This window comes from Pelobates fuscus, chromosome 2 (assembly GCF_036172605.1).
Source record: "Pelobates fuscus isolate aPelFus1 chromosome 2, aPelFus1.pri, whole genome shotgun sequence".
NCBI classification, from domain to species: Eukaryota; Metazoa; Chordata; class Amphibia; order Anura; family Pelobatidae; genus Pelobates; species Pelobates fuscus.
The window spans coordinates 248452091-248479754 of NC_086318.1; the positions used below are offsets into that span (position 1 = coordinate 248452091).

Below are 27664 nucleotides of genomic sequence, written 5' to 3' on the forward strand. Positions count from 1 at the left end.
AGTCTGTGTTCCTGAAATCACTTTTCATTGTGTGCAGAGATTGTAATTGTTTTCTACAAAAGAATATATGTGCTTGCTGGAATCAGGTCAGCCGCATTATTTCTCAAATCTCTGGCTTTGGGAGAAGCATTTATTTCCTTTGTAAAACTAAATCTTAGTGCATTAAGTGGCATTATAAAAGAAACTATAAAAGCTACAATTTCTGGGGAAATTGTGTGAAGTGTTCTTGCCTCCACCAGTAGTCTACAACTGGAGTGGGCGGAGTAACTGTTATCATTTATATAGCACATTTACATTAAAACATACATTTATAAAAACATTAGCAGGGGTACAAAAGGCCCTGTCTATGACATCACTTGCTGCTGCAGCCTGGCACAGGTCAGAGTATTTTGGCGGTTGCCATCTTCAAACGGTCGTACAATGAAGGCACAGTCGCAGTTTAGAAATTGCCCTTCAAATGTGAGCTTTGCAGAGTGGAGTTTCAATGAATGTCAATGGACGGCGTGAGTTGCAAACAAATGGTCATATTGTGAAAACTATCAGGACTATGGCTTAGCTGTGAACATTTTTAGTGGCAGCAGGGCTAGCTGAACGTTTTGATATAAGATTTGTGTAGGTGGGCCTGAAAATGAGGGAGTGGTGGCAGTTTAGAAATCATGTCCTGATTTTTCAACTTTTGCCAGCTCCCACTCTAGCTTTGAACATTTTGCCATTCATTCCTATGGGACCAATTTTGCCTCGAGAACGACGATATTCCGTGAACCATTCGGTGAAACGTTCCACAAAGTAATAGCACACCAATCGGGAACAATCCGCACGTTTTGGTATATTTTTGTCTATGTAGTGTAAAAACTGTGGGAGGAGTTAGGGTGGTAAATTTGGCTATAATAAGAATAATAATATATATGTGAGATAACATTAAGTGGTCTTGCTATGCAAGAACACTTAAATATGGGCAAGGGGTAAGGGGATGGTGACCAGTGCTAAATAATCATTAACGCAGCACAGTTACAGATAAAGCTGAGTTAATGATATTTTTTCTTGGTTTATCAAACAATCTTTTTTCTCAAACACAAGTAATAGTGATGCTTAGGCTTTAAGTCTTCAATATATTGGCCAATTTGTTAATTAAAGGAACATTATAGGGTCAGGAACACACACATGTATTTCTGACCCTATAGTGTTAAAACACTATCTAGCCCTTGTGCCCTCCTTCTCCTCTTATCCCTTAAATATAGTAAAAACTTGCCTTTATTCCAATCAGCTAGTGTTGGCTCTGTCCCCGATCTGCCTCCATGGCTGACATCATCAGAAGTGATGTACCTGTAGGAAAGCATTGGATTGTCTCAGATTTTCAATTCTGATGACCTCAGCCAAAGAGGCGTGCCAAAGCACTGCCATTGCCAATCAGCATCTCCTCTTAGAGATGCATTGAATCAGGGTGGAGACACTGAATGTCAATCCTGAACAGTGTGCAGCACTGACCCAGGAAGCACCTATAGTTTATCACTTTATTATCACTGATTAATTGTTTATTTTTTATTAATTGTTAATTGTATACCCTATATATTGAGGAGTTGTACACTCTGTTGTTAGCTTGACAACGATCCGAGTGTGAATCAAACGTTGCTGTGTTTGACGTGCTTCTCCAATAAAGCTGCTATTTGAAAAAAAACCTGAGTGCCTGGACTACATTGTCTTCACTATACTCACCAGAACAACTACATGAAACTGTAGTTGTTCTGGTGACTATAGTGTCCCTTAATATTAGAAGGTTTTGTCACAGATGCTGTGGACTGCAGCAAGTATCTTTCTCAGCCAGGCACATTTCCAGGGGTCAGATCTATTAAAGCAAGGCTTAGTAGTTTAAAGTTCTGCACTTAATATCCTCCTATATAGGAATTATGTTTGCAGTCCACTGCGTTTTCAGTGTGCTTGTTTAGTAGGGTTAAGTATATAATTAATCATGGAGTTAAAGTTGGTGTTTAGATTAAAGGATCACTATAGGGTCAGGAACACAAATATGTATTCCTGACCCTGTAGTGTTAAAACCACCATCTAGCCCCCCTGGGCCCCTCATGCCACCATAAATATAGCAAAATCTTACTGTATTCAAGCCAGAAGCTGTAACTCTGCATGCTGTTTGCCTAAAAAAAAAAAACAAGCAGTCTGCTGACATCATCAGAAGTGGTGGCCTGATCCAATCACAATGCTTCCCCATAGGATTGGCTGACACTGACAAAGAGGCAGATCAGGGGCAGAGCCAGCATGATTCAAACACAGCCCTGGCCAAGCAGCATCTCCTCCTAGAGATGAATTGAATCAATTAATCTCTATGAGGAAAGTTCAGTGTCTGCATGCAGAGGGAGGAGATACTGAATGAATGGATGCATTTTAGGCAGCCATGACCCAGGAAGGATCTCTAACAGCTATCTGAGGAGTGGCCAGTGAAGTTATCACTAGGCTGTAATGTAAACACTGCATTTTCTCTGAAAAGACAGTGTTTACAGCAAAAAGCCTGAAGGTAATGATTCTACTCACCAGAACAAATTCAATAAGCTGTAGTTGGTCTGGTGACTATAGTGTCCCTTTAATTTTTAGCCTTTTTAACTGTGAGCTGCTAACATAATGTAAAGCCAGACTTTGCCTGGTTCCATTTTACCTTACATGCATTTTAGTTGTACATTCTAATATTTTATTTTGTTTGTTTTTTTCTGTGCTCAACCAGGGCACTACTTTATAGTGCACATGCACCTGACCCACAAATCTTGCAGATGCACTATCGCGGTGAAAGCAAAAATGTCAGTTATCCTAAAATAGATTATTGGCAGATGTTGTCTTGTCATCCTGGCTCCTGAGAACACATGAATATTCAGCGAAGTCTGTAGTTATTTATATGACATTTGATGAACTTGTGTATTTACATACAACTGTGTGATCTTGTGCACCTCTACTCACTATCGATTACATATTTGCAATTGTAGTTTTATGGGGTCCTGAGTCAATACAGTCCAAAAACTTCCCAATATAGGAAAGCATGAATACTAGATATCACCATGTGAGTAAATAGCTTTGTGTGGTGTTGTGGGTTTCCTGCCTTTAAAAGGGACAGGTTCAGCCAAAATGAGGTGTATCAATCTTTCATGTTACCCACAAATATGCATTTACCTAGACCAGGGATAGGCAACCTTCGACATTCCAGATGTTTTGGACTACACCTTCCATGATGCTTTGCCAGATTTATGGCTTAAGAGTATTGTTGGAGATGTAGTCTACAACATCTTGAGTGCTGAAGGTTGCCTACCCCTGACCTAGACTTTATATACAGATATATGCATTCACACTAGCATTATATAATACTCACATGCTATCATACCTATGCAGAGAACTGTAACCCATCTGAGTGGCACCTCATTCTCTTAATCTGAATCAGGCTGCACACACACATAGAAATTCCCACTTACACCTTATACACAAATACAAACATGAACATTCATACTACACACAGTATGCTCACATAGTGTCATTATACACATGTATGTTTACTGATATTACACTCATGCATTCACAATGATGCCTCACACATATTATTAATATTATTAATATTGGTATTTAAATAGCACCAGCTTATTCCGCAGTGCTTTGCAATGAAGAAGGAATTTACCAAATGAGACAATAACAAAATGTAACAGGAACAATAGGTAGTTGAGGACCCTGCTCAAACAAGCTTACAGTCTAGAGGCGGTGGGGTATAACAACACAGTAGGAATGGTATTAAGAGAGACTGCAAATAGACATGGTGGAAAAGTGGCAGAACTGGAGGTGAGAGTGGAATTTGGCCATATAGGAGAGAGCGAGAGGAAGGTTTGAGAGAGAGCGAGAGGAAGTTACTCTTGGAGGCTATAAGCATTTCTGAAAAGATAGGTTTTGAGGGACTTCTTAAAAGATTGAAGACTATGGGGGAGTCTGACAGGTGAAGGCAGGCTGTTCTAAAGGAAAGAAGCTGCCCGTGAGAAGTCTTGCAGGCGTGAATTTGCAGTAAGGGTGCAGAGAGCAGCCGACAGGAGAAGGTCACTAGTAGAGCGGAGAGACAGAGAGGGGGCATACGTATGAATCAGTGAAGAACTGTAACAGGGGCTAGAGTTGGTTAGAGCTTTATAGGTAAGGGTTAGTATTTTAAATTGACACCTGTAGGGTACAGGAAGCCAGTGTAAGTATTGACAGAGGGGTGAGGTGTGAGGTGTGAGAGGAGCGACAGGAGAGAAAGATCAGCCTGGCAGCAGCATTCATCACTGATTGTAGGGGGACAGAATGGCTTATGGGGAGACCAGTTAGGAGGGAATTACAGTAGTCCATGCGAGAGATTACTAGAGCATGAACAAGCTCCTTGGCAGCATCTTCTGTAAGAAAGGGGCATATGCGGGAAGGGTTTTAAGCTGGAATGACAGGTTTTAGCAACAGACTGGACATGAGGCACCAAGGTGAGGCCAAGACCAAAAATGACACAAAGATAGCGAGCTTGAAACGATTGGGTGAGGCACGTACCATAACCCGCAGGGAGAGTGAAGGAGGAGGATCTGAGTTATGAGGAACAAAAAAAAGAAACTCCGAGATTGAGTTTCAGAAAGCGGGAGGATATCCTATCAGAGATAGAAGAAAGGCAATTGGTGACACGTTGTAGGACAGCAGGGGAGAGGTCAAGGGAGGAGAGAGAAATCTGGGTGTTGTCAGCATACAGGTGGTAGTGGAATCCAAATGAATTAATGAGTTTGCCTAGAGAGACAGTATAGAGAGAGAACAAAAGGGGACCAAGAACTGAACCTTGAGGGACTCTGACTAAGACAGGACGAGGAGAGGAGGTGCTGTTGGAGAAAGAGACACTAAAGGAGCAGAGGATGAGATAGGAGGAGAACCCTGAGAGGGCTGTGTCACAGAGACCAAGAGATTGAAGAGTTAGGAGAAGGAGGCCATGATCAACAGTGTCAAAGGCAGCAGAGAGGTCAAGGAGAATTAGTATGGAGTAGTGGCCTTTGGATTTGTCTGTGATAAGGTCATTTGTAACTTTAATAAGAGCAGTCTCAGTAGAGTGGAGGGGGCAAAAGCCAGATTGAAGAGGATCGAGGAGGGAGTTGAAATTTCGGAAGTGAGTCATACGAGTAAAGACAAGTCTTTCTAGAAACTTTGAGGAAAAAGGGAGAAGGGATATGGGACTATAGTTGGAAGTGGAAGACGGGTCTAGAGATAGTTGTTTTTTTTTTAGGATGGGTACGACAGTAGCATGCTTAAAGGAAGCAGGGACAACACCAGATGAAAGAGAGCAGTTTAGGATGTGTGTTAAAGATGGTACAGGACAAAGGGTGAGAGCTCTGATGAGGTGTGAAGGTACTGGATCAAACGGACAGGTGGTGGGACGAGAGGAGAAGCACAGCCACTTCCTGTTCAGTAGCTGGAGGGTAGGGATGGTATGGTCCAAGTGAGGTTAAGATAGAGAGAAGGGAGAATTCATTCCATAACTGTTTAATTTTGTCAGTAAATTAACATGCAAAGCTATCAGCTGAAAGATACGTTTGTGGGTTGACCACAGCAGGGCGAAGAAGAGAGTTAAAAGTATTAAAGAGATGCTTAGGATTGCGGGAGCATGAACTAATGAGAAAAGAAAAGTAGGACTGTTTAGCAAGGGTGAGGGCTGCACTATATGAGCGCAAGACAAATATATAGTGTAGAAAGTCTGACAAGGTGCGAGACTTCCTCCAGCAGCGTTCATATAACAAATATACAAGTTCACTCACACTGCAAACAAATACTGTGACATTATGCAAAATACATGTACAGTATTGTTACATATAAATGCACTTAGAAAATAAGTACGTTTCGAGAGGTTCTTTATTTTTCGGTGCTTGGATTCATATATCCAATAATATAAGCATATCAAAACAAAAGTGGTGTATCATTACAATAAGTGATAGTAACAAAGTTAACATATGCAGGAGAGGTTAAGCACATTTCTAAATTATTAAATTATAAAACTCAAGGTAGGATTCTAAACCCGGTCTGGTTAGGGCTTAGTAGAGAGGCGTGATTGTAACCGTTTGTGTCATATACCCAGGATACGGCAAGCTGGTATGGTAAGTGACATATCAGATTATTCCAGTGTGGAGGGGAAAAAACAGACCACGTTTAGTAGATACAGTGGGGGTTATCTTACCCATCTGAACTACTAATACAACTATGCATTTTTGCTCTCACTACATACATGCACATGAAGCCACATGGGTAATGTGTACTTTTAATGCAGATTGATAAAGATGCATTGACATGTTGCACCTTTTATTAATAAGCAGCCGTTTGAGTTTCCTTACATTACTCCATTATTCTCACACCTTGGGGAGACATATTGAAGAAGATTTAGCAAACTGAAAGGTTGGAAATGAAAGCCACATTTGTTATTCTAGACCACTGATTACTTACGTTTATCATCCCAGCTGTTGTGCACTGTCTATCGTGTGATACTCAATGTCAATTAAATGCCTGTGTCATGGGAAATGGAATTTGCAAGAGCCGAAATGACAAGTTTAAATATATTTATAATAAATACACTCAATACACTTAGTTATGATTGAGTGGAAATAATTCTGTGTACAGCAGTGTCACTTTAGTAAGAAGTTTTATGAGAAACTAAGGGCTCATTTCCAGCCTTTGTTGGTAAATAGCTGCTATAAGCTGTTACTATTAACAGCTGGTATTTGAGGGTTAGTGGCAGCCATTAAACAGTAGTGTCAGGGTTAGAAACCTGTTGCCAAGTAGTAATTAGCAGCTTCCATAGCAAATTATTTCAGCTATTAGTCACTATTTAGTGACAATAGTGACAGACACATTGGCGAGCTGTAACAGGCCATTAAAAAATAGCGACAACATTGAAAACAGGTCTTAAAACGTGAAAAAAACAAAAAAAGATTTTACTATTACATTGTAGTTTAAAAATAATGTGGACAATTGATTATACTGTAGATAAAAGGGCAGAGTTCTAAACTCATTTTCTGTCAAACCATTTTTGTGCTATTTGACGTAAACTAGGTTTCTCCCAAAGGATGATTTTGTGAGAGGCTGTGTTTTTGTTGCTGTGAGTTTGTTTTTTTCTAGTGAAATGAGTGGTGGAGGTACATATAAAACAGTTACCCCCACAGTACTTCAGTCTGTGGGTGATGTCATAAACCCATGATGCTCTGGGTGTACGTATTCACCCTTGCACAACGGTTTTGAATGTACTGTATAAGCATATGTTTACTTACGTCTTCATGGTGCCCTAGGGCTTAAGGGGACACTCCGTGCACCATACCCATTTCAGCATATTGAAGTGTTTTTGGTGCCATTGTACAGTCTCATGCTATTTTTTGTTTACATTGTCAAACTGACAAAAGAATTATAAAACAGAGCTTGTAGCTCCACCTACAAGCATTGCATGTCAGAGATCGAGAAATCACGCTTCCTGGCTCACAAGCCAAATTTGTATGCCAGTGCTGAAGTAGAGGGACTTGAATGCAGTAATTCCATGCAAGCAAGCTGTAGCAAATCCAAATAATGTTCTTCTCCCTTTGATTGGTGCTGTTTTTGCTGTGCTTCCCGAAAAAAACACCAACAACCCGCCCTCCCCTCGCCCCCTCTCGCCCTACTATGCATGTTGAAAGCCAAATGTAATTACTGGCATTCTGACTGGCAGGGCTTCTAGCTTTAAAGCCCTATCTTATCTGTTTGACAAATTAAAGCAACAACTGCAACAATTGACTGAAATGGCTACTTAGAGTGTGTCTTTAAACAAATTGGACATGCCTGGCATACAATATGAATGGGAAAGGAGAAGAAAAATATACATAATTTTTTCACTTCATTCAAATTTAAAACCTATAATGACAAAGGAAAAAACTGATTTTTGTAAACTTTGCACAATACTATACAATACTTTCACAATATCTAGAATAGGAGAATATTATAAACTATTTCCTAGTACAGGAAAAAAACTCCTGCTCCCAAGTGAAGTATCAGATTCAGCAGGTTTTGGTTTCTAATTTCTACAAACATCAAACAAACATTAAAAACAAATATATGACATGAGCACCTGATCTAGTTCCCTCTTGTCTCCCTGTTTGTGAACTGCATGTATGTATATCCGGACAAGTCTGAATGTCTCTTAATAGTTCTTTCAGTTTCACATCAACCTGCTTCCTGTCTGAAGCAAAAGAGAACATGTAAATGTAATCTCTTCAACAGTGTTTGATATTTTTATTTTTACATCAGTTCCTGCACTATCAACGATAATTGTAAAGTACTAACAGGGCCGGTGCTTGGATTTTTAGGTACATAGGCGAAGATGCATTTTTCCGCCCCCCCACTCCCCCCCCAAAAAAAATCTTCACCTATGTGCCTCTTAACCAGCCCCTCTCCCCTCCCCGACCATTAAGGGTCCCTTCCCTGTCCCTTAGTGTTCTTCTCCCCTCCCCCCTCTTTTCCCTGTCTCTTGGTGTTTCTCTCCCATTCCCGCCCTGTCCCTTGGTGCACTCCACACCCCTTTAGTGGTCACACTCCCCTTCATGGTGTGTCAGTGTGTACAGAGTGGAGCGGAGCGGAGCGCGGTACAGGAGCTTCAGTTTTCTGTACCCGGCCGAACTGACAGGGAGTGCTCTCTCTGTGAGCACCTCCTGTCAGTCTGGCCAGGTACAGGAAACAGAAGCTCCTGTACCGCGCTCCGCTCCACTACACTCTGTACACACTGAAAGTCACACACTCAATGACAAACACACAGACTCATTGACAGACACACTGATAGTCACACACAGACTCAATGACAAACATACTCTCACTGATTTGAGACACACACTCATACACTGACAAACACACTCATCATACACTGACAGACACACTCATACACTCACATGCACACACACAGACGCACTCACTGACATACGCTGTCACTCACACACATACTGTCACTCACACACATACTGTCACTCACAGACACAAACTCTGTCACTCACAGACGCACACACTGTCACTCACAGATGCACACACTCTGTCACTCACAGACGCACACACTCTGTCACTCACAGACGCACACACTGTCACTCACAGACGCGCACACTCTGTCACTCACAGACGCGCACACTCTGTCACTCACAGACGCGCACACTCCGTCACTCACAGACGCGCACACTCTGCCACTCACAGACGCGCACACTCTGTCACTCACAGACGCGCACACTCTGTCACTCACAGACGCGCACACTGTCACTCACAGACGCGCACACTCTGTCACTCACAGACGCGCACACTCTGTCACTCACAGACGCGCACACTCTGTCACTCACAGACGCGCACACTGTCACTCACAGACGCGCACACTCTGTCACTCACAGACGCGCACACTCTGTCACTCACAGACACATACACTCACACAGACACATACACTCACACACAGACACATACACTCACACACAGACACATACACTCACACACACAGACACATACACTCACACACAGACACATACACTCACACACAGACACATACACTCACACACACAGACACATACACTCACACACACAGACACATACACTCACTAATTATTTTATAAATAAATATTTTCCACCCAGCCTCCCTACCTGGAGAGCTGGTGTGGATGATGAATCCTTCCCTGGGGTCCAGTGGGATTGCTGGGCTGCGTGCGGCTGTGCTGTAATCAGGCGCGGCGAGGGAGCTCTAACCTCTCTGCTCTGCTCCCTCGCGCGCTGCCTGTCTGCTGATACCGCGGGAGCCGGAATATGACGTCATATTCCGGCTCCCGCGGCATCAGCAGACAGCGCGCGAGGGAGCAGAGCAGAGAAGTTAGAGCTCCCTCGCCGCGCCTGATTACAGCTCGGCCGCACGCCGCACCGGGGGCCGAGATGGTGGCCGGCAGGAGGGAGAGCTTCCCTCCTGCCGGTCACTGAAATCTTGCGCCCCCAGAGCCCGTGCGCCCTAAGGCGGCCACCTGTGCCGCCTTATGGACGCACCGGCCCTGAGTACTAATTAAAAAATGTATTATATTGGGGGAAGAGGAGGAATTATATTGGGGGCTTTTCTGCTGTATTATTATTGAAGTAGTGTAATGTAACATCTCATCAATTAAGCCAGATTTTAATATACATATTTTATAGTAGAATAAATTAATTTAAAGGGTTTATCCAACCACTATGACTACTTCAGTGATTTGAAGTGGCCATGGTGATAGGAGTCAGTGTGTACAGAGTTTCTCCTTGGGACACGGCACATACTGAGATATTTGTAATTGTTTGCTGGGGGCTAGTTGCACCGCCAGCACACAAGACATTGAGCCCAGATCTCTGTTCCGACTGGAACAAATACAAACGTCTGGACACACCAAATGGTCTCTTGTTAACAGGCAGTCTGTTATTTGGAGTTCAGAGGAAAATACAAATTTTCAGCTCTATCCTGTGCCTGTGTCAGGGGTAAGGATGATAACAGAATGTGCTGCACATCCCATACTGAATGGTATCACTGTGTAATGTTGCATAATTGTCACCACAGGTATCAAATATATACTTAGTAGCAGGAGACATTTCTGCATTTCCCACTTTGCCATTGACCCTCCTCCTCTTACTGCCATGCAATTTATCCCCAGTTTACCTCCTACATATGATGGTAATAGGGCAATGTGGATCTCTCCTGTGGTGCGGAGAGCATGTCATGGACTATGTACTGGAATAGTCATCCTCCAGTCTATGATGCACCGCGTGCAGGGACTGGAAAGAGAGGAAAGCCGGGTGAGAAGTCAAGCATGAGGCTTTGGCACAAGTGATGGCTGCGCTGCCTAATTAGTGCCGGGGTCAATTCTTCTCCCAGCCGAGATTTAAAATAGAGATGTGGAGGTAGAGCAGAATGGAAGGAGTTAAAAAATTGCACAGATTATACAGAGCATTTAGTGATGTGGCTGGGACAGGCTCGCTAGTGAGAGAGAGATCTTTTGGGAAACCAAAAATCAATGGAATTGTCAGCCTCTAGGCTTGAGGGTTAATAAATAATTATAATTAAAAACCTTATTTGCCATCTCCCATCTACTATGCTACTTCCTCCTGAACACCATGTGCATCCTTCAGGTACTTACAGATAATTTTATTCTCTTTAGTATTTGTCCTTCATCCCTTTTTGGTTTCTAAGCTCGTTTGGGAACATACTGTTCATGTATGTCAAGCGTGTTTTGTTAGAATTAAATGTATGTATTGTTTACCTATTGTACAGTGCTGCGTAATATGGTGGCACCATATCAATAATTGTAATTGCTAATTAAATGATCTCCAACTCTGCTGGGAGAATGCTAATGGAGAGTGAAATGCAACTATTAGATTAGTTAGTTCCCACCTGCCTATAAAGTACAACTTTATTTTCATGCTGTAGAGGTTGTTGTTATGGGCAAGTACAAATATTGTATTTCTCAAACTGTGTACTTTGTCTTTAAGAGATATTGCAAACTGACAAGGTGTTAGAAATGGAAGATATTGTTTTTATACATGTTTCTTTAAGCAATAACCTTTTACCTACCTTCAGTGCATAATATGTTTACACCATTTTGGCCCAGACAAAATACAATAACAATAATGCATAAACAAGCTTCAAGGCTATGCTAAAAATCTTTCAGTACATTAAATACTGCGGTAACCCTAAATAGATAAAGATGTTCAGACTTTAAGATGCCATCTTGTCCTAAGTCAGGGAATTTCCCATGATGTGTGCACCCGTACATTTTAGTTATGGCCTTGTATCTTTGCCAAGTTAAGGGAGGTCCTAAAATTTTTCATATATGAACTACGGTAACCCTAAAATGAAGACACCTAAGATATAAATATGTGTACCTTTTAAATGTTAACACACAGAGAGGAGAGATTTGGAGACAGACGCTGCTCCATCTTAAAATGACAGTGAGGCTGACATGATGACATGTTCAGGAGGGTATGTTAATCTAATAATGATATTGCAAATGTATAGTTTAATCTTATTATCTCTCCTATAAATTATTGTAATGGATTTTATTTGTCTAGATTTACATTTTTATTTAATACAATATCAAAAAGACAAAACTTTATTGCTTCCAAGACAATCCTTATTTTATATTGTACTCTCAATTATTTATATATTTTAACCCCTTAAGGACACAATTTTTGCATTTTTTGTTGTTTGCGTTCAACTGCAATTTGCATTTTACTAATTTATTACACACACATATTATATACCGTTTTTTAAATGACAGAGTGGGCTTTAATTTGATGTAACATATATGTATATATATGCTTATTTATTAGAAAAAAAATACAGAAAAAGGCAAAGAAAATGAAAAAGGTTTTTTTTTTTACAGTTTTTGCAATATTAATGTGTGCATAATTCGTGCAGGTTAAGGAAAGTAATTAAAAGAAATGAATCTAGTTCTTCTGATTAACAGAATATATAATGTGTCAAGGATTTAAAGTTTTTTTGGTAGTTTCAGGTCACAAAACACAAGGAGTAAAATAAACTTTTAGTGTGGAGCGATTTTAGAATTTGGTATATTGGTCTTGTAAGCTTAATAGCCATAAAAGAAAACAAAAATGCCACACAAAAGTATATATTTATAGAAAAAGTAGACATCACAGGCTATTTACCTAAGGTTATTTTGACACTTTCCATGTGTATTTTGTTTTGTGTGCTATTCCTGTACAAAACTTTATTTTGTGTTCAGCTACATCTGCTGAGAACAACGATACCCCCATTGTATGTCTTTGGCACTATTTTGTGAAGCTACAGTGCCATATAGGAGACCTGTCCATTTCAGTATTTACAGTAGAATTTTAAGAGATGGATTTTATGGGCCTATGTTTCAATTTGGCGTATTATAGTAGTTTGACTGTTCAAAAAAACCCCACAAAGGCCTACCATTTGTAAAAGTAGACACTCCAGGGTATCTCATATGGTGCATATTGTGCCTTAACATGCCCCCATTTTTTCACCAATATATGCCAAAGTATGTGGTAAAAAAATATTTTGGGCATTTATTACATACAGATTACATTTTTGCTGGGCATTTTGTATATTTCATATCACTAAGTTCAAAGCCCCAAAATTATGCTCAGTTAAGTCTTCTGAGTAAAATGATACCCCCAACGAATGTCTTTGGCACTACTTTGTGAAGCTACAGTTCCATATAGGAGACCTGTCTATTTCAGTATTTTCAGTAGAATTTTGAGAGACAGATTTGATGGGCCCATGTTTCAATTTGGGGCATTATAGCAGTTTGACTGTTAAAAAAAAAAAAACCACAAAGGCGAACCATTTCTTAAATTAGACACCCCAGGGTATTTCAAAAGGCACACACTTGGAGATGTTACTGTATATTTTGCAATCCTTATGTGTGCTACAGCAGTATAACACCTAATATGATGCTCAGCTATGTCGTCTTAGTACAACAATACCCCCATGTATACCTTTTTCAGGGATATGTGGATGTTGAAGGGGCACATTGGAGACCAAGCCATATCAGTTTTTATGAAACTTTGAATTTTGACTCTGGGCCCATGGGCAATTTTAGAGCAATTTAGCAGGTTTTTAATTCAAACTACCCCACAAAAGACGTACCATTTTTTAAAGTAGACACCCCAGAGTATTTCAAAAGGCATATTTTAAACCATAGCCTAGGGTCATTTTTGCAAGTTTGTACCAAGTTTAGTAGCAATTAGCATTTGTTCTGCCTTTTTGACACACACATGGAGATGTTACTGTATGTTTTGCAATCCGTATGTGTGCTACGGCAGTATAACACCTAATATGTTGCTCAGCTATATCATCTTAGTACAAACATTTTCCCATGTGTAACTTTTTCAGGGATATGTGGATGTTGAGGGGACATATTTGAGACACACCACTTTCATATTTTTCAAAAGTGGATGCTGGGCCCAAGTCTCATTTTAGCAGCTCAGGAATTGCAAATTAAATCTTAAAGGTCACATCTATTTTTAAATATAAGCAACTCATCAATTCAAATTATGAACAAGTGCATACTATTTGCTGTGAAAGAGGGAATATTTGGCGTAAACTTATCAGGGGGTAGTACCCAGTCATCTGCGTCCCAATCAAAGCTGTCACGGATTCCGAAACCAAAACACAGGCAGACCAGAAAGAGAGAGAACACAGACTTTATCAAATGGAATTACAAACACTACCTGGCACATGGTATTATATTCTGGCCACTGAAAGGTTGCATAAAAGAGAACCTATCCCAGAGACAATTGGTCTACTACAAAGAATCTAGCTAAAGTATTAAATTTGTGTTTTAAACTTGTGTTATTTAATTTTGTTTTAACTGATTCTCATTGGTTGCCACCAATTTTGGCGCCAAAATTCAAATCACCTATGTTCTTATATAATACCATGTGCCAGGTAGTGTTTGTAATTCCATTTGATAAAGTCTGTTGACGAAACGCGTTATGGAAACTTTTGTGTATTTTAAATATGAAAGTATTTTGGTCATTTATTTGTGCCAATTACCTTTTTTCGATACATATATATACATATTATTTTACTCATATTCTATCCTGGCCTTTTATTACTACTTTTATTTTTTATCTTTTTATTGGTTTTAAAATCTGCCTGGAAGGTTCCTGTATTTAAAGAAATCCTAGGTGGGGATCAATCCACCTATGCTGACATCATAGAGCAGTCGGTTATGTTAACAAGCTAGAAGTACCTGAACTGAATTGGACTGCACATAATACAAGTTCTATGATCGTGAGGACAACCTCCAAGAACCATCTCAAAAGAAGAGACACAACTCACAATGAAATGATTGCTAATGTGACCTACACTGGTATTTCACAAGGAACCTATTCAAGATCATTCCAAAAACCTATTATACATGAGAAAGATGTGATTGGACTATTTCAACTATGTCATCCCGGTCTGCACGGGCAGCCACTCATACGCCAATCTGGGCCTACAGATCACCCTGCAGTGGAACACATACGGAGCAGCACCCTTCAAGATGGCCACCGTGCGCAAGCCATGTGCGCGACTTGCCGACATGACGGAGCTGATCGCGGAGGGGATCAACCAGCTGGCTTAGGGTAAGCCCGGGGACGAAGACACCTCTTACCACAGCCGGAGAGAGAGTGAAGCTAGAAGAATTCCTAAACCCTCTGTCCGCAACTGACGGCCCCTGGGGGAGCTGTGCTCTCATGCCGCACGGCGTCTTAACCAGGCGCCCTTTACGAGCAACAACAAGCCTGCACTCGGCTACAGTGCCGGACCCAGAATGAACAGCTCAACCACTATCCAGATGAGCACCAGAGACTCCTGTAAATGTTGTCCCTGCCACCGTGCACTGAGCTGGACTGATGTGTCTCCTTGTCACAGCCTACAAGCCTTAAGTGACTCCATCCTCTCCACCAGTACAGAGACAATTGCAGCCCAACATTACGCGGGCTCTACAGGAGACAGCAGGCTTAAGTTCAACTCTTGCCGCTTAAAGCCTGGTACCCCTTACTCTACACTGCGACGATGTTGCCTGTCCTACCAGCTTCGCCCACAGACCAATGTTAACTAACAGCGATAGGCTTGGCTCCAGTGGTCCTAACTAAGCATTGTCTAGCTAGCGTGTGAAACGATATCCACTACTCAAAAGGTACCAGTCGCGCTTCTCATAACATACTTGTCGCATACCTTCAGAGACTTCACCACGTTTGTCTAACATGATTCCTTCGGCACAACCTCGAGACACATACAACTCTGGACTGAGATGGGTTCGCTTGAGGAACATGGACGCTGTGGGCTGGGGGGGACGCTAATTGTCTGTGCAACGGTGGGATAGGGGATTATTGCCTATATGTTAAAGGTGACCTCTAGGGCTGTTTCATGTGCCACATTTAGTGCAAAGGGAAAGCGGCTTACTGTCTTACTGTACTACACGGCTCTCCCAATCTCCTGCCCTAATCCTGTTAAAAACAAAAAGCGCGCAGCTTAGTTCATACTCTTTGGACTTGCCCACGAGACTAATCTCCTGCACTTAAGTCTACCCTTTTATACTCGAGATGGCAAAGTAGCGATAAGTACCTGTAAGGGCTTTCCCAGAAACTTAACCCAGAAATGCTGTATGTATTATCAGGTGAGGTCAGGCTGTTTCCCACTAAATGCATGATACTCAGCATAGCTCACAGTTAACAGAGTGTATGCCTCTATGATGTCTCCGCAATTTGACATAACATAATTAATCTACTGAGCTATAAACTAAAAATAACGCAGTTTATTCTTACAAAAGTTGTAAGTTGTAATCCTCATAAAAATGTGCTAGTTATATCGATGTCCTAAAATGATTGTATGCTTTGTGAATTATCTGGCTTGTTACCTGCTTTTGGGGTGGAACAAGCATGTATGTAACACTATGCACAGTAAAAATAAAGAATTAAAAAAAAAAAAAAAAAAGAATATAGATTTCCTACTGGAGTGAAAAACCACACTGGAACAATATTCTGTAATAATGAACTTTACAATGACATTTGGTGGCATGTGAATTTGAATTCGGAAGAAAGACATCAATTAACAAAAGAAACCTTGATGCAATTCATAAATAATAACAAGACCTGTGTTCTATCATTGTGCTATACCCCGTCAGATTTCTATACCCTCATCACTTCTGGGGAGGGGAATCAGCTGGATCCTGTGCTGCACATGCGTGCTAGCACTCCTGCTACTCCTCCACAGCCAGGTCCTGGAAGGTAAGTAAAACTAGTTTTACACTTTCATTATAGTTAGTGCATTCACTAAGCATAGGCACACGGGACATTTAGGGTTTAAAATTTCAAATTAGGGTTAGTTAAGTGATTCTAACCTCTCTCACTCTCTATTCTTACCCTAACCCTTGGGGTAAGGGTTAAAATAAAGTGTGAGAAATCACTATTTAGTGATATTCCCCTATTGTGAAATATCACTAAATATGAACAAGTACCTAATCCTAACCCTAATTTGAACCCTAACATTAACCCTAAATGTCCCATGTCTTAAGCTTAGTGAATGCACTAACTATAATGAAAGTGTAAAACTAGTTTTACTTACCTTCCAGGACCTGGCTGTGGAGGAGTAGCAGGAGTGCTGTGCAGCACAGGATCCAGCTGATTCCCCTCCCCGGAAGTGACGAGGGTATAGAAATCTGACGGGGTATACAGCACAATGATAGAACACCGGCCTACTAACACATGCCCTGCCAAGAGAATGAAATATAAAAGGCCAGCAAAATCTTTCAGAAACTTGACATCATGAGACACTTGTACTAAAGCACGATTTGCAGCTTTTTTTCAACTCTACATATGATGTACATACCTGCAAAGCAAGGGACTCCTGTAAACATAAACACAGAGACGTTGATACAACAAGGAATCTGTAATGGTTCTATTGCAGATGTGATCTATTGATGTACTCCTTGCTCTTTTGGTATAACTATACCGATCAAAACATTACATGGCTCCATAGAATGTGGTACATAGACAGAAAAAATATAATTACTAAAGCAATCATGCTATTTTTTCCCCTGTATCACAAATGTGTCAGTGACAATATGTAATATAATACAGATACTATAATTAATGGTATAAAAATACATAATGTGTTAATTACAAAGGTAGATAGACTTTGTCAGTATCTGAAATGTAATTGAAGATTATTGCTAAAATGCCATATGCAGCTGCGGTCTGGCCTACAAACAAATATATTAGACATAAAGTATAAGAGCATACCAGCTGATTATCCAGATGAATGTACATTAATGCCTGTGTCTGGCAGCAAAAGGAAATCGCTAAAAATTGCAGATTCCTTTATATCTACTGGACATTTACTTGTAGATTAAATCCAAGCAGTGGCCAGATTATCTGATTTTAGCAATGTATCTTTACATAACTGAATCAGCCAGGGAGGTAAATTGCCTGCACACTTCCACTTCTGGGTGGTCTGCCTGTGTGGTACTTGGTTCAATTAACCCCAATTTACTGAACCAAGTGTAAAGAATAAATGTGCCATGAATAAAGTACTTAAACCAAGTCTGGGGACACTGGGGACACAGGCTTAAAGGGGCGGTGTCCCAAACTAGTCTGGGGACACCATCTTAAAAGGGCATTGTCCCAATTTTCCCCATGTCTCAAAAATTTGCTTAAAGGGCCAGCAGCAGTCCAATGAAAGTCCATAAGCCCCAATAATGTTCTTAAAGGGCCATACACCCCAGGGCCATAGTCGCAGGGCAGGAGGCTGGCAAGCGAAGGGCACTTCATCACAGTTAAAATTTAACTGAAAGACAGGCAGAAACTTTACTTCACTTATCACAAACCTTTATTTGTAATTATAAACATGTTCAGACTGCCAGAGCTAAGGTCAGTCAATGGAAGATAAAAGATTATTATGGATTAACCCTTCCAGGTGATATACATGATGAATTTGGAAATTGCTAACTTAGATCACCTATTTCAAACAGGTGAAAATGTCAAAGATATGAATCAACATCCATACCACTATATGTATATATATTAAAATACTTGTGATCAAATATTTTATTTATCTGTTTACCAAGAAAATGTTATTTGGTTTGTGATGATTTAATGTACATATACATTGTGGTAATGATCCTATCACATCTATTGATTGTTTAATCAATGTATCATACATATGATTATGAATTCATATTCTGATTGCAACATACCCCCACTTCAACCAGTTATAGTTACAACAGATTCTGATATTGATTATTATAAAAAAAAAAAAAGAAAAAAAAAATGTTGAACACACAAACAAAAATAGAGTTAAAATATAAATACCTTCAATATTGTATCTGAGTGCTTTCTTAACTCACTTTTAAGAAATAATTTTAAAAAATCAAATCATCTTAAGCTCCACCCAACAGCCGCTGGAAAAGATATTTAAACAAATAAGATTTATATTGTTAAGCATCCAATCTCACGGACGTGACTTTCCACAATGGCTGTCAGATCTTGGTAAAACAAAAAAATGTAAGACAATTTTTGGGTGTTTCTGGTATTTTAAGCCACTAATAACAGTAGTTATTATATTTACTAATTATAACTTAGAGAATAAGTTGTTTTCTCCCTAACAGGAAAAAGAAAGATGAATAATGTCATGTTTCCAATTATCAACTATTCGAAATAGATTGAGAGATTGAGAGTATTTTTAACATTTAAAGAGAATGTCATTTTACATACCATTGTGAACAAAGGCGGTAAATACTTTGCTGCTTCAAATCAAGCTTATATATCGATATCATATACAAGGGTGATTATCTCTAAAACAAAACACTAGAAAGATTAACTATGTTACTATTTCATCTATTATTATTGTACAAAGTATAACAAATGTAAAGATTTTTCCACAGATTTTACCTGTTAACATTTTTAGCACAACAGCACCTGATGTCGTTATATGTCTATCAGTGAGATGTAGAGATGTTACCAAGATTCCAATACAGCAAAAAGAGGCATTCTTGAGACACCACTTCGATTGCTGCATCAACATAACATGCACTATAATGGGCTCCATGTCACTTAAGACAATGTTTTGGAAATGCAATCAATTAATTTATTCTGTAAAAGAATATCAGAGAGTATCCAATCTATACGCATCATAAACTGTGTGAAAATGTTTCATGGAAAAACGAACAAACAAGCAAAGACAAAAGACAAAGACAAATACCAACACCATCACCACAGTGATATCAGATGATGCTGATAGAATATCTGCAGCCAAGTCTAGCCAAATATTTGGATTGCTGGACTCTACAACCAATACTCTACAACTAATACCCGTGTATTCTACAAACACAATCTCTAGCAATGTATCTAAGGAATGTAAACTTCTACAGGCCTTTAAAGACTTTGGATTACAAATACAATTACTATTTTGAACTTTGGATTACAATTCCTATAAGGATCCATCCAAGAATATCTTACTCTGGAACCTGATCTTTTTAATTCTTTCCCAGACAAAAGCTTTGCTCATTTTAATCAACCACCTTTACATGCAAAGATCACACTACGGATGTTTTACCGTTACAACAATGATCAAAGACGCTGGGAGCATAAAAACCTAAAGACTGTTGGAGAACTTTGGTTTACTAATTTAAGGAAGAAATGCTCTACACTGCCCACAGTTTAATGGAGATGGTGTTATGGGCAAGTGCAAATATTGTATTTCTCAAACTGTGTACTTTGTCTTTAAGAGATATTGCAAACTGACAAGGTGTTAGAAATGGAACATTTCAGTACATAATATACTGCGGTAACCCTAAATAGATGAAGATGTTCAGACTTTAAGATACCATCTTGTCCTAAGTCATGGAATTTCCCTTGACGTGTCCACTCTTACATTTTAGTTATGGACCTCCCTTATCTTTGCCAAGTTAAGGGAGGTCCTAAAATGAATAAAGTAAAAGAAGTGTTACTTTTTCATATATGAACTACGGTAACCCTAAAATGAAGACACCTAAAGGTATAAATATGTGTACCTTTTAAATGTTAATACACAAAGAGGACAGATTTGGAGACAGACGCTGCTCCATCTTAAAATGACAGAGAGTCTGACATGATGACAAGTTCAGGAGGGTATGTTAATCTATTAATGATATTGCATGCATATATTTTAATCTTATAAACTCTGCTATCAATTATTGTAATGGATTTTATATGTCTATATTTATATTTTTATTTATCCCCTTAAGGACACATGACGGAAATATTTTGTCATGATTCTTTGTTATTTCTGAAATTGTGTAATTAACGGGTCAATAAAATATCTAAAAGACAAGACTTTTTGCTTTCAAGACAATCCTTATTTTATATTGTATTCTCAATTATTTATATATTTTAAATAGAGGATCTCTTACTAACTAAATAAAATTATGGCTAAGATATCAGCATGGTTAGCCCTGCTAAGTTCTATGCTTTAAGGCGTAATAGTGGTAAATAAGGGAACCAACTGCGGTTACAATGTCTTGAAATATTCTCCTCCATGTTGGTGCATGTAAAAGTGTTCTGTATTGGGAATGCGATATATACTTTCCTGGCTGACAGTATGGAGTTAAAAATGAATTCCATCTGCTAACTACGTAAAGTAAATGCATCTTGAAATGATTCAGTCTATCATATCATAGCATTGTCTCCGTCTTGAGGTATGCATGGTGTTCATGCACATGGGAGAGTTGAGATTAAATAACATATACAATTATCACTAAATCATTCATCGCTGTTTTTAGAGAGAGTCCGCTGATTTGAGCTTTTTGTTCTAGAATTTTTCTGTTGAAATGCATTTTTTTCTTCAGAAAGTGCACTATGATTCCTTTGTGGATTCTGCTCCAACATGAATTTAAATTAATTATATGCCACTCTGATTCATTACTTTTAACTTAACAAATGTGGAAGGCTGTGCGATGTTTCTAACCCATTTATCAGTTTGTCACTGCTCAGTTATTTTGGTACAAAAAGGTAATATATCTTTTTACATGGATCTCCCCGTTGCTTTATCTCTTGATATTGCTTCAGTGATCTGTAAAAAGCGCTACACCGGTATGCTCAATGTCACATAATTTGGAACATCTTTGCTTAATGTTCCAAGTAGATCTTGTAAAGTATATTCATGTATGACACTTGCATGCTGTTCATTTTAAGTGACTGACGTGGGCAGTTAATGTATGATAAAACACATTTGTTCTTACACTGACTATTAGTTTCACTCTGGGTTTGTATATTTTTCTTTATTCCATAAAGGAAATTAACCCCAAGGCTGAACAACACATCCTATTTATGGATATACATAGTGCTCCCACTTAGAGTATCCCTTTGATAACACCATCAATCTATGGTTAAATGGGATCCATTTCCTGCCAAAATGCATTTCCGCAGACAAATTCTAGAACAAGGAATAACCAGGTTAATCTGTGCAATGCTGAGACATTATCCACGGTGTACGACAGGCACTTTAACCATTACAGTCCTGTAGTGGTTATGCTGCTTGTACTTTTAACTCAGAATATAATTTTTGCGCTGTGTTCTAAGCAGGTTTAACTTTTAATTGCAATTTGTTAAGCAGTCACAAGAAGATGCATTAATGCATTGGCAGTTAAAATTCAAAGTTGGAATTTCTTAGAAATGTTTATTTTTGGGGTTGTTTGTTTTTTATTAGAAATATTAGTTGAAGTCTTTATTTTAGAAGTGCCTGCCTCTGTTCTGCTAGCATGTTAGAAATAAGGCACACAAATTTAAAACATGAGAAATATTCCAAATCCAAGGTTTTTTTTCCATACCATTTTATTACCATGTATACTATCAAGAGGCCTCAGATATATGTGGCCTTAGGTCGATGTCTATAATTTGGCAGTTTATTGCATGATTCTGAATTTTAGAAAACATTATAGAAATCCATAGCTATTTTCCAGATATATTCAGATATTTATTTAGTAAGCTTTCAAATGATTTATCTACATAGGTCACCATTAAAGTCTGTGATTTTTTGTATTTTGCGCTTATTTTTTAAAATTCTTTTTTAAATGCATTTAACTTATTCAGTTTTACACATATGGAAGATAAAAATTCTGTAATGAAGCCAGTCTCGAATGTCCATTTTTTAAAATAAGAAATCAGTTCCTTTATTAAAGCTACTGTCTTACAATTTTTATATAATTATACAGATCCAACATTTATTGATAACACAGTAGTTGTATGCTGGTAGTAATGCTGGCTGGTTTCATTCCTCATTCAGGACCTCCACGTTGGATGTATTCCATTTCCGCACTGGACTCTGGTTTTCACCAATATTTTTGGGGTATAGATTTCAGTAGTTCACTTGTGTCTGCTGTGGTTTGTGCATTGCAGATGGATAAGACTGTTTGAGGGCCCGGCAGGTTACCACTTGCTGCAATATTTGGAGTTATGGATGGCATACTGAATGGAAAAGCCAGAATGTGTGGCTTTACTACCTGAAATACCCTGCTGGCCACTGCCATCTTGTTTCCCATGGCAACCAAGTGTTCCTTTTAATGTATTTTTTTAACCAATGTTTGTTTACCATTTTTCTATTAATATGTTATTCATAATCAGACAATAAACAAAAATAATGTTATGAGGCCACTGAAGCCACGCACTACATACAAATGCATAACATACCTCCCAACATTGGCAGGTTTAAGATTGGGCTTGTGTGGTTAGGTCTTGATGGGAGCAATGCCAGTGACGTGGTTTGCATCACTGACGATACCCATGAGGGATGTGTCAGCACACCAGACTGACTGATGGCCTCTATGGCCAATCCCAACCTACCGGGCCTGCAGAGAGCACTGCATGGTCCTAGTGCCTGTTCACAGCATGCGCTTGTCTAATGATGCACTTGAGTTTTGTGCTGTACCAGTGCAGTCTCCTGGTGTCCCTGGATGCAGAATACCAGAAAAAAAATTAGGGTGATGGGACATCCAAAATCGTGACTGTTAGGAGGCCTGCACATAGTCACCTCATAATTGTGATTCATATACTTCAGACTATTACAAATAACCCTTCATTATGGTAATTGAGGGGGAAAAGAAAAGGAGAGGGCTGAAATGGTCTTACATCACCTTTAAAACTGAAAGAAAATGGTACCAGGATTTGTCAGTAGAATGTATTATTAATCCAAGTATTTTTTTTCGTAAGTAATGCTATAAATATACTTGGCTCCGGGCATTTTATTCTTTTCTGACACCAATTGTCTCAAATATGAGTCTGGTACATAAGTTTATTTCTCTGGTAAAGCCCATGTGTTTAACATTTCAAGTAAAACGAAAGTTATATTTAAATGTTTCACCATAAAACATGTTTGTTTTATTACTATTTCTTGTGAAATACGTAGCTCAAGAAAAAAACTGTAACACTCACCGATTGTATTGCGCCTGTGATACATACTTTTGTATTTAAGCTGAAAAATGTTTTCAGCACCTTACCTGACATGGTCTTTTACATATATACTATTCATTGATTATGTATTTTAACTTTCTATTTATCTGGAGACTGTTGAGGAGCAAGTGTTTATAAAAGTAGCGCCGTAACTTTTTCTAGTTTTTCTTAAAGGCTTTATATTTAGAAAAAAAAAAAAACACAGATTGCATTTAAATTTATTTGAACTTCGAACACAACTAAGAAATATAAATCTAATAATTTTTTTTATTTTTGGATAGGCTTTTCAAATGATGTATCATTCTTAGATAAACTTTTACAATTATTTCTAAAAAATACTATTCAAAACATATGTAACAAAATCTCAAAAATATAAAAACACGTAAATAACTTTAAAAAAATGAAATAAAGACGTTTATCCTAATATATTAAATCTATATTAAATTAAAAACGATTTGTCCTTTTGATAAGTTGATTTTTGACAAGTAAGGTTGATATTTAAACCGCTTTCCCTATCCATCTTTACATTTTCCCTTAGCTGTTATTTGAAATGGCTGATCGGAAGAAGCATTTTTTCAAAAATAAGGAGGCAATAAAGAATGAAAACAAATATATAAATGAAAGTAATAATTTAATCAGTTTGTCCAAAAGCATATTTTCTTGTATTTTAAATATTACCAGAAATGTAGTAGAAACATAATAAGTATTGAAATGCATCTCAGAGAATGCTTCATTAACTCTGCTAATTGTACAGGAATAAAAGGCTATGGTATCTTCTTTTTTTCCTTTTGAATAGTTGTGTTCCTTTTTTTCCTCTAATTTTAGTTAGCTGAGCTACCCTTGGTTTTCTAACTGCTTTTTTTTATACGCCGTAAATCTTGCCCTTATTCCATAGCTGAAACAGCCCAATCCTCTCCTTAGAATTTCATCAATCCTAATGACTTTTGTCCAGTCAGATGCTTTTCCTGGAGAAATATTGAGGACACACTGCATGTGAAGTAAACGCCGTTAATCTAGTACAGGGGTCCTCAAACTTCGGCCCCCTAGATGTTGCTGAACTACAACTCCCATGATTCTTTGAATTACATAGATAGCCAGAGAATCATGGGAGTTGGAGTTCAGCAACATCTGGGGGGCCGGAGTTTTAGGACCCCTGATCTAGTACTTCTCTACACAGAGTCTGATGTAAGCATACTCAATATTTTGATTTATTTTTGTTGGAAGCACCTAGTGGCTACCTGTCTGATATCCACTTCTAGACACAGAAATTACAAAATGTAAATAAACATCAGTTTCTCAGAAATCTTAATGGGCTCAATTATGCCCCAAAATCACTCTATTAAGATGACATTATGTTGCTGCTTACAGTGTCCTTTTAAATTTAGATAGATATTAAGTGTTTTGGTTTCTGTAACCTACTTTGCTGTTACTTTTAATGTAGCCTTTATCACATGTGTTGGTTTTTGTGGTTAATTTGTAGCAAGCAGCTTCAAACTTTGAGTTTAAACCAAAAACGGTAAAAAAAAAAAACTAAACAAAAGAACAACGTGGGGTTAGTAGGTTAGAGTTATTGAGTTCCACTGATTCAGCTTATTTCGAAAGTTACATATAGCATTGCGCTTGTTGACCCTGTTCGTCAGCCACAAATGAACATTTACTGCATTATATTGTGATAATGTTTGTAGTTTAAGTTTACAGAACATTAATCAGCAGTTTTTTTTAAATACTTTAGAATGTACAAGGCCAGTGAGATGAAATGTAAAAATAAGAATAATTGTGTTAATATCTGTGTCTGTATGTTTTTTTTTTTTGTTTGTTTTTTTAATATTACACTACTTTGAATAGAAGAGAGAGCATTTATAATGTACTGTTCAGAAATTCACATTTGAACGGTTCTTGTTTGGAATCATATGCTTGCCATATGGATTTGCCATTGATATCTCTCAAACCTTAAATATTAAATGAACAGAAGATGATCAAGACTGCTTTCAAATGTATGTGTTCAATTTTATTTAAGTAATTGGATTTATGTACTTCTACTAGCAATAATGGTTTTCTGCGGAATTACATAGTTACATAGTTACATAGCTGAAAAGAGACTTGCGTCCATCAAGTTCAGCCTTCCTCACATTTGTTTTTTGCTGTTGATCCAAAAGAAGGCAAAAAAACCCAGTTTGAAGCACTTCCAATTTTGCAACAATCTAGGAAAAAAAATCCTTCTTGCCCCCAGAATGGCAGTCAGATTTATCCTTGGATCAAGCAGTTATTACCCTACATTGAAAGATTATATCCTTGAATATTCTGTTTTTGCAATCACTTTATTCTGTCTGTATTTTTAAAGACAATATTTAGTAACTGATTAAATTTCACCCAGTTAGCTGAATACTTAAAGGAACACTATAGGTTCGGGGATACAAAGTGCATTCTTGACCCTATTGTGTTAAAAAAAACACTATTTAGCTTGTCTTTTCCCCAAAATAAGTCTAAAGTTCACCTTTATTCCAGCGCTGCGCAAGTTTGCCGGCGCTGGTCCTGTCCCCGATCCGACTCCTTGGCTGAGATCATCAGCATTTAATTACTCAGCCAGGAAAGTAGAGGGAGACTTAAGCACCTGCGTGGCAAAACTCTGCGCTGCGCCAATCAGCATCTCCTCAAAGAAAATTCACAGCCTCCATGCAGAGTGTGGAGATGCTGAACGTCAGTGCTCTACATTGTGCAGCACTGACCCATGAAGCACCTCTAGTGGTTGCTTGAGTGACTACCACTAGAGGTGTTCGTAGGGAGTAATGTTTACATTAAAAAGTCTGCAGGGCCTGACTATACTCACCAAAACAACTACATTAAGCTGTAGTTGTTCAGGTTACTATAGTGTCCCTTTAAAAACTATCTTGTCCCAGAACCTGCTTTATTTAACAATGGTGATAATCAATATAGTGGGTGTTAGTGAACAATAAACTCCGCACAGCACTGACAGTATTGAATACCAAACATCATAAATTTGCTACTTGGCAATTATATGGCTGATGTTCAAAGAGAACAACAGAGGAAAGAAAAAACTAGGGAGCAGCAGAACCAGAGTAACCTGGTATTTTCCTGAGGCTACCTGTGGGTTTTTCTTTCTATCCCTAACAAGTCTTCTGGCAGTTGTGGCTGAAATCTTTCTTCGTCTACCTGACCTTGGCTTGGTATCAAGAGATCCCAGAATTTACCACTTCTTAGTAAGTGATTGAACAGTACTTACTGGTATTTCCAAGGCTTTGGATATCTTTTTATATCCTTTCCATGTTTATAAAGTTCCTTTACCTTGTTACACAGATCTTTTGATGTTTTTTTTCTGCTCCTCATGGCTCACTATCTAGCCTGCCCAGTGTATCCACATGGGAGCTAACAAACTCATTGACTATTTATAGACAGACACTAATTGCAATTTAAAAAGCCACGGGTGTGAAAAATTAACATTTAATTGCCATATTAGCCTGTGTGTCGCCTTATGTGTCTGTAACAAGGCCAAACATTCAAGGTTATGTGAACATTTGATCAGGGCCAATTGGGTCATTTCTGTTATCATTATGATTTTAAAAGGAGCCAAACAACTATGTGATAATAAATGGCTTCATATTATCACTATCCTTCAATGAAATACATGTTTTTGCATGATCAGTCATATTTTCAAATCAATGCCAAAATG

General features: G+C 38.6%; 1 protein-coding gene and 1 pseudogene across 1 annotated transcript in view; one reads left to right on the top strand and one right to left on the bottom strand.

Annotated features, from left to right (window-relative positions):
• The window catches only part of UST (uronyl 2-sulfotransferase), a 352805-nt gene that overhangs the window by 19572 nt on the left and 305569 nt on the right, over window positions 1-27664 (top strand). The window lies entirely within an intron of this gene.
• LOC134585753 (alpha-ketoglutarate dehydrogenase component 4-like) lies at window positions 22806-23069 on the bottom strand (annotated as a pseudogene).